Consider the following 8,590-nt stretch of genomic DNA (forward strand, 5'->3'; position numbering starts at 1 on the left):
CAGTGGATTATTTGCCTATTCACTGCCCGCTTGCTTCTCGTTTGTGGGCGCTTGTTTTTTTCTATATTTGGCGTGGTGTGGGTGCAACCAAAGCAAGTTCTGGATGTGCTTTGTTGTTGGGGGGGTGGTCAAGTTGGGAAGCACCGGAGGAGAGCATGGGCGTTAGCTCCTTTGTGTTTGATGTGGCTGCTTTGGTTGGAGCGGAATCGTCGGGTTTTCCAGGGGAGATCCCAGTCGATTGCTCAGTTACAGCCTCGGTTATGTGGTGTTTTGTACAGTTGGGTGTCAGGTTGGGTCGATCCTAATTTATTTACTGCTTTAGACTTTGTGGATGATTTAGTTGGTTAGGTCCCTGTTTGTGGGGTTGGTTTTTGTATTCTTTCAACATCTTCTTGATGCTTTCTTAATAAAACTTTATTTATCAAAAAAGAAATACTCACATCTTTCCTTTATTTTTTTTTTTCCTTTATGTTGTGTTTGGTTAGGGGATTTGGAGAGAGATTTGGAAAGGGAAAAGGAAAGGAAAAGGAAAAGGTGTGTGAAATTAGATGAAATGTAGGTATATTTTATTAACATTTCACCTACCTTTTCCCTTTCTCTTTTCATTTCCAAATCCCTTCCCAAGTCCTATAACCAAACACAGCGTTACTCTTCATCTCAGCCCCTGGAGTCTTATTTGGAACACATGCTGATAACACATAAAAAATATTTGATGAAGTTGGATAAGTGGATGTAGAGGTCACCTCAAGCTTTTTCTTTGGGCAAGCATGCATGACATCCTTGCCATTTCTCTTTTTGGCTTTCCGCCCATTCACTGGGTTTTGTTTCCCCTTCATGCTTTTTAACTAACCATTCTTGTTTGGTTGAGGAACTAGAAACCATGAGCTTTGGTTAATGACTAAAAGCCTTGCACACATCACATTTTTGGGGTTTCCTTGACACTTCAACTCTAATTTCATAAGGGTCCTCATAACCTAAATTAAGTATGAAGGAATTTGGAATCTCCTTATTTGCTTAAATTTCAATACACACGCTTTGGAAAAATAAGCCTACAATGGGATCGAGTATACTGCCAATCACATTCGCCGGAACTTCAAAAAACTTCCTGCAAACTAGCACAGCACACTAGAGAGTTCACTCCTAATAATTTCATACCAGGGTGACATCTTTTTACAATTGCATACATCTCAACTTCCACAATTCAAGTATGTTTGTCTTACTATATCATGTTAAGTAACTTCCAAACATTTTCTATTATAAGAATTGGTTGGTCTTATAGTTCTTACATTTCACCCATGGCGTTGTAATATACATTATCAAATTTCTCTCATTAATGATTTGACTATAGATAACAAAATGGAATCCTTTTAAAATCAATGGGGCTGTGATATTCATTATTTTTAATTAATGTATGTTTTTGTTAAATTATATTTCATCTATTTGATCATAGTCGTATATATCCAAAACCTCTTACCCTAAAGCTGTTCTCTACTCTTAAAACATTTATTCTTCTATAATTTCGTTGATCAATACTTTTAACAATTAACATATCTCATGTAATCTTGTCTTCAACATGTCTAGCCACTTCATTCATTAATTGCAAAGAAAACATTCAATAAGCTTGTAACAGTTTCATTTAACCCAAAGATCCACATGCTTGGAGAGTGAACTTTTAGTTGCAATGTATGTATATATATTACACAGATATCTACAACATACCCATTTATGTACATTGTATTTACTTATGAAAAAGGTAGTGATTTACAAACAGAATTTATAACTAGAAATTCACTAGTAGAACATGGCATGTTAGTTTCTAATTATTTCATAACAAATATCCATCATAATTGTTATTATTTTCGGAAGTAATAGTGCCATGTCATTCTAGTTAGAAATTCTTTTTATGAAGCATTCCCAGTGAAATAAATCACTGTGTTTGCTTTGCCCCACTACCGTGTTGTACAAGACTTATTTGACACATTCCAACATCTTTGAAAATATGAAACATATGGTATATCACCTAGATGTTATATCCATATGGTTTCCTGAATACTTCACTCACCTTCTGCGAAGTCCAAGTGATTAAACTCTTGATATTGGATTATAGAATTCCATTGGTTGGTGTTGAAGCTGTTACCTTCAGGCTGGTTTGTAATACATAAATTCGATGCAATTCTGTTGTCGCTCCATTGATCATCTCTGTCAGTTACCTTCTTCTTGGGTTGGATGAAATTCTCATTCTAAGTTCCTTCAGTGGGCTGCTTTCTCTTATGTCCATTGATCGAACTGTTGAAAAGTGGGACTAAGCATTGTGAATAGTTTGTGTCAGAATAGCCTTCACAGACTGAAGTAGAGGTTTTGCTAGCTTTAAAGCTTATGCTAGAAACTGTTTCCATGGAAGACCCAATGATTAATGGTAACACCAGGCAATCTCTGTACAGAAATTCTCTGGCCATTTCAAGTTTGGCATTTGTACTTGTATAGCATGGTTCTTCACAAAGTGGTTCATTTCTATAACCAAATTGATCTTCTAAACTGTTCCTTATACTGTTTTTCTGCCGAACCCGGCAGAGTACCCAATCATCCAACTGTTAAGAAGAAAAGCATTTCGATCAATCTCTGCTTACTGTAAAAAAAAATAGAAAAATTACCAATATTCTTGTGCTGGTATTGAGTTGATATATGAAATGTGTACTGTGTCTGCATGTGTTATTGGAAACTCATGAGAAGAGGAGCTGCTTAGTGCTTGCTATAGACTATGCCAATGCTAGAAGCGGCATGAAAGGTTAAGCCCTTATGCTTGATCTAGTGATTCATAAGAACATCCACTTCTTGCTAACACTCCATTTGTTTGCGCTGGTGTTTGGCATAACGGAAAACGAAAGTCAACGGAAAATGTTTCCATGGTCAACAAAAAACAAGCCTATTTGGGCGGAAAATGTTTTCCGGACTAATGTTGTACCGATGGCACCACACTACCACCGCTACCATCACCTTCACCACCACCATCACCACCGCCGGCCACCACCGCCGCCCCACCACCACCACTAATACAATCATTAGTACATTAGTTTCAAGGATGCAGCCAAACATAGGAAAGTGTTTTCTCTGAAAGTTTTTCGCTGAAGCAAATGGAACATAAATTAAAGCTAGATATCATGCAAAATAACTTACCCTTATGCATCATTTTCGCTTGGAAGTCAACATCATTGCTTTGGGCAATCTGTACTCCTGCATGTTCCAGTCCATCTTGATTCCTCTTGGAGGGCATCCTGTATAGAACACCAGAGCTTTTTTCACTCCAATTATTCTTGCTCCACATGAACTGCGAATTGGTTTATCAGTTCCTGTAGCCTTCCAATAACCTGAAGTTGCCATCCTATTAGGCCTCACTCCGTTGGGGTACTTCTTATCCCTTGGGGTGAAGAAGTACCGTTCCACCTTGCCAAACAAAGCTTTCCCTGTTTAAAAGAAAAAAAATATTCTTTTTCGCTTAGTAAGTTTGACCATCAAAATAATAAAAGGAGATTTCAAGAACAAAGTGTTGGGTGCAACAACACAGACTTCGTAACTCCCAAGGGTTGCACTTGTAAAGATCTACTTCAGCAATAATAGCTGCTGGCAGTGAACTTGCGGTTGCTTTGTTTCTCAAATAGTACACGATGAGCTTCCTGTTAGTTGGGTGGAACCTAAAACTAGGTGGAAGTTGAACATTTGAGTTGGTTTTTTTTTTCTTCATGGAAGAGGGCTTTGTTCTTTTTTGTTGATGGAGGAACCTAGGATGAATTAACTACCGATATTATTGAGTGAAGTCGATGTGAATTAGAGAGCACAGTGTGCTGGTTACATATGGTGTACTCTCATGCAGATTAGGGCATTGATGTTGGCTAATAAAATAGGATTAAATCAATTACATGTGGTGGTTCTGTGAAATAGAAAGGAAGGGAAAGCAACCCTTTGTCTTAACTAGTGACTTATTTGTGTGGACAATGATGGGTCTTTGTATATACCATATTTAGAAGTGTGAGATAGTATTGTAGCCTCTTGTTAGAATTATGACCATTATAATGATAGTGGAGATTCAATATGAAGTCTGTTAATTGAATGGGTTGGATCATCTAAGTATAACCAATCTATGACTGATTTTGAGTTGGCGCAGCATGGAAGTAATATGTGTGAAATGTGATGACGTGGTTAGGTTGCATTATGCTTCCATAAATATAAAAATTTAACGGTTTGAATTATTACAAAAAAATTGATTTTTTGTGACGGCAAAATACCGTCGCAACTAACCCAAACGCCGTCTCAAAAGGTTTTTTGCGACGGTAAGTGGCTTTTTGCAACGGCAGGTGAGGGGTCGCAACAAAGGGGGTTGCAAAAGGGCTTTAGCGATGGCATAACACTGTCGCCTTTTGTTTGCGACGGCAAAATGCCTTTTTTGCGATGGAAAAATTCTGTCGCAAATGACGCGTGAAAATCTGAATTTTTTTGAGACGGCACTGTGTTGTCATCGCTAACAAGGTCTTTTGCGATGGCAAAAACAACCGTCGCTAAAGGTTTATTTGCGACAGGACCTAAGCCGTCGGTAAAGGACTATTAGCAACGGGAATAATACCGTCACTAAAGGTGTAACATTTCAGCCAATTCCCTATCTTTTGCGACAGTAAAGGGCCGTCGCAAAAAACCCTGGTTCAATTTATTTTTTGAGACGGTGTGTGCTGCCGTCTCAAAAAAAAAAAAAAAGTTGTATTAAAATTATTAAAAATATAAAAATAACCTGTATTAAATGAAAAATAACTAAAAAAAAAACCGATAATTATATAATAATATAAATACATACATAAACAAAAGTTGACACATAATGAAAATTCATAATGTTGTTCCATTCATAACAATGCATAAATAAAAATTCATAACAATAAAAATTATCCCACTACATAATGTCGCATAATACATATATAATGTTGTTCACAAATCTAAATAACGTAAATCAAAATCAAAAGTTTTCGTCTTCATTCTTCCGTGGGTTACAAAAACAAAAGTTGGTTATAATCTTTACACGCCCGCATTCCACAAGAAGCAAACTGCTACGCAGGAAATATCTGAAAATAAAAAAATAAAAATAATTAATGACAATATAATGGTGTTAATATTTTAATTACAGAAAAACATAAAAAATTAACTACTATGTAATTACAAAGGTAGTTTAGTAAATAATTTTGGCTAGACAGAAATCCGGTCGTAACTCCCACACCGAAAACCCGATTGGAGTCCCGTCTTCTCCCACAAGTCTCTCGTGCCTAGGCGGTCGTGCGTGCCAAGTTTCGTGCTAAACCGATGTCGTTTGGTGATTTTGGGGGGTCAACACCTCGAATTCAAGTTTCTTAAGGAACTAGTTTGCCTAGACCGAAATGCAGCTCTAACTCCCAAATCGAGAACCCGATTCGAGCCCTGCCTTCTCCCACAAGTCTCTCGTGCCTAGGCGGTCGTGCGTGCCAAGTTTCGTGCTAAACTAACACTGTTTGGTGATTTTGGGGCGTTAACACCTCGAATTCAAGTTTCTTAAGGAACTAGTTTGCCAAAAGTGAAATCTGGCTCTAACTTCCAAACCGGGAACCCGATTCGAGCCCCGTCTTCTCCCACAAGTCTATCGTGCCTAGGCGGTCGTGTGTGCCAAGTTTCGTGCTAAACCTACGCCGTTTGGTGATTTTGGGGCGTTAACACCTCAAATTCAAGTTTCTTAAGGAACCAGTTTGCCTAAAGTGAAATCCGGCTCTAACTCCCAAACTGGGAATCCGATTCGAGCCCCGTCTTCTCCCACGAGTCTCTCGTGCCTAGGCTGTCGTGCGTGCCAAGTTTCGTGCTAAACCTATGCCGTTTGGTGATTTTGGGGTGTTAACACCACGAATTCAGGCTTCTTAAGGAACTAGTTTGCCTAAAGTGAAATCCGGCTCTAACTCCCAAACTGGGAACCCGATTCGAGCCCCATCTTCTCCCACGAATCTCTCGTGCCTCGGCGGTCGTGTGTGCCAAGTTTCGTGCTAAACCTACATTGTTTGGTGATTTTGGGGCGTTAACACCTTGAATTCAAGTTTCTTAAGGAACTAGTTTGCCTAAAGTGAAATCCAGCTCTAACTCCCAAACCGGGAACCCGATTCGAGCCCCGTTTTCTCCCACGAGTCTCTCGTTCCTAGGCGGTTATGCGTGCCAAGTTTTGTGCTAAACCTACACCGTTTGGTGATTTTGGGGCGTTAACACCTTGAATTTAAGTTTCTTAAGGAACTAGTTTGCCTAAAGTGAAATCCGGCTCTAACTCCCAAACCGGGAACCCGATTCGAGTCCCGTCTTCTCCCACAAGTCTCTCGTGCCTAGGCGGTCGTGTGTCCCAAGTTTCATGCTAAATCTGGCACTAACTCCCAATTCGGGAACTCGATTTTATTCAAGATACTCTTTTTCTTCTAACTATGGGTGCGATGTCCAACTTTCTCCTTCTCTACCTGTCTCATATGCCTCTCCTTAAGGTCATCCCTCTTGTATTCGGTTAAAATACCCTCAGATTCTAATTGTAACAACATCTCAGTTCCAGACAACAATTTTGGTTTGAGTCTGACTTCCCGACTACCATCAAATGATACTTTATCCTTCCGAAATTTATGCCCAGTAGGTAAAAATCTGCAATGACCCAAGTATGATTGTTTCCTACAATGCTTCAACCAACATGATGTAGTTTCCTTATTGCAACAAGGACATGCATATTCACCTTTAGTGCTCCATCCTGACAAGTTTGCATATGCAAGGAAATCACTAATTGTCCACAGTAAAGCTGCATGCATTTGAAACATTTGATTTGTTGATGCATCAAATGTTGACACACCCTCATTCCATAGTTCTTTCAACTCCTCAATCAACAGTTCCATATACACATCAATCTTGTCACCAGGTCCTTTCGGGTCGTCAATAAACACGGATAAAATTAGAAATGGTTGCTTCATGCACATCCATGGCGGCAAGTTGTATGGAATGAACACAACAAGCCAAGTGCTATGAACTATGTTCATTGTCCTGAATGGGTTAAAACCATCAGATGCTAAGCCAAGCCTTACGCTTCGGCAATCATTACTAAAGTCAATATTCCGACGGCAAAATCTTTCCATGCAAGGGAGTCAGCAGGATGCCTAAAGACACCATCATCAGTTCGTTCCTCTGCATGCCATCTCATTAACTTGGCCGTCTTGGATGACGTAAACAACCTCTGCAACCTTGGCTTTAAAGGAAAATACCTCATCTGTTTTGCAACTATTCGTTTTCCACCTTTGTTAGGATCATTTGAACCACCATCACCATTTGATTTCCATCTAGAACTGTTGCATATGACACATTTATCAAGATTGGCGTCCTCGTTTCGAAACAACATGCAACTGTTGGGACATGCATCCCACGTCTCATACGTGAAGCCCAAATCTGTTGTGACCTTTTGAGCTTTATAATATGAGTCCAGGAGTTTCACACCCAACGGGAACGCCTCATTCAATAACTCAAGCAACATGTCAACAGACTTGTCTGTCCACTGATTAAGCACCTTCAAATGTAGAAGTCGAACAATGAATGACAAAGCTGTGAACTTCTGACAACCCGGATACAATTCACTTTGTGCATCTTGAAGAAGTTTGAAATACTTTGCAGTCTCTGCATTTGGACCGAGCTGGGGTTCAGATGCATGGGGATCAGGCCCCTGTGGTTCATTACCCTCAACACTTGTACCGGCATGTGGATTTCCCATAGCCCCTTGCATCATTCCAATCATATCATCCCCAATGTCTAAATTAGCTAATGTTTCATTCTCTCGATTACCATGCAGAGATACGTAAGATTCCCCATGATTAATCCAATGTTTGTATTTTTTAAAAAAACCATTCAAAATCAGATGCTCCCGTACACCCTCTTGTACAAGATGGTATCGATTCTCACACTTCCTACACGGACAACTGATCATCGAACCTTTAACCCTATTGGTGTAGGCAAACACAAGGAATTCATCAATCCTATTAATGTATTGCTTGACATCCTATTTGGCATATCAATCCAACTCTTATCCATCATCTGTACACATCCACAAAAATATCTCATCAAAGTAACTCTAAATATAATACCTACGTATTCATGTACCATGATACCTATCCCTCTTTTTCTATGATTAATGTATTGCGAAAAATGAATTTCTTTCAGAAAACTATTGAAGAGGGTGCAGATTTCATAGAAACAGATATCCTATCCTCCAAAGATGGTGTTCTTACGTGCTTCCATGACGTAACTCTTGATGTTATAACTGATATAGCAAGACCACCACCAGATTTACATGTTGGTGTCCTCTTATGATTTTTCCAAAATAATAAGAGGACACCAACATTAAAATTCACCTTAAGGTGTACATATGAAAAAATTTAATGAAAATTCAGACAAAATGACTAAATTAAAGTTGAACTAAGTATAGAGATTAAATTATTTAAATTGAAATATTTGATGGTTAGAATACTTTTTAAATGTTCCACAAAAAAGTATGACCTAATGAAAATGTTAGATTTCTTTAAAC

General features: G+C 38.8%; 1 pseudogene; it reads right to left on the reverse strand.

The window, feature by feature from the left end:
* Positions 1-2,240: 2,240 nt before the first annotated feature.
* On the reverse strand, positions 2,241-3,739 carry LOC145788745 (NAC domain-containing protein 2 pseudogene; annotated as a pseudogene).
* Positions 3,740-8,590: the final 4,851 nt, after the last annotated feature.

This window comes from Camellia sinensis, chromosome 10 (assembly GCF_055761805.1).
Source record: "Camellia sinensis isolate YWXY chromosome 10, ASM5576180v1, whole genome shotgun sequence".
NCBI classification, from domain to species: Eukaryota; Viridiplantae; Streptophyta; class Magnoliopsida; order Ericales; family Theaceae; genus Camellia; species Camellia sinensis.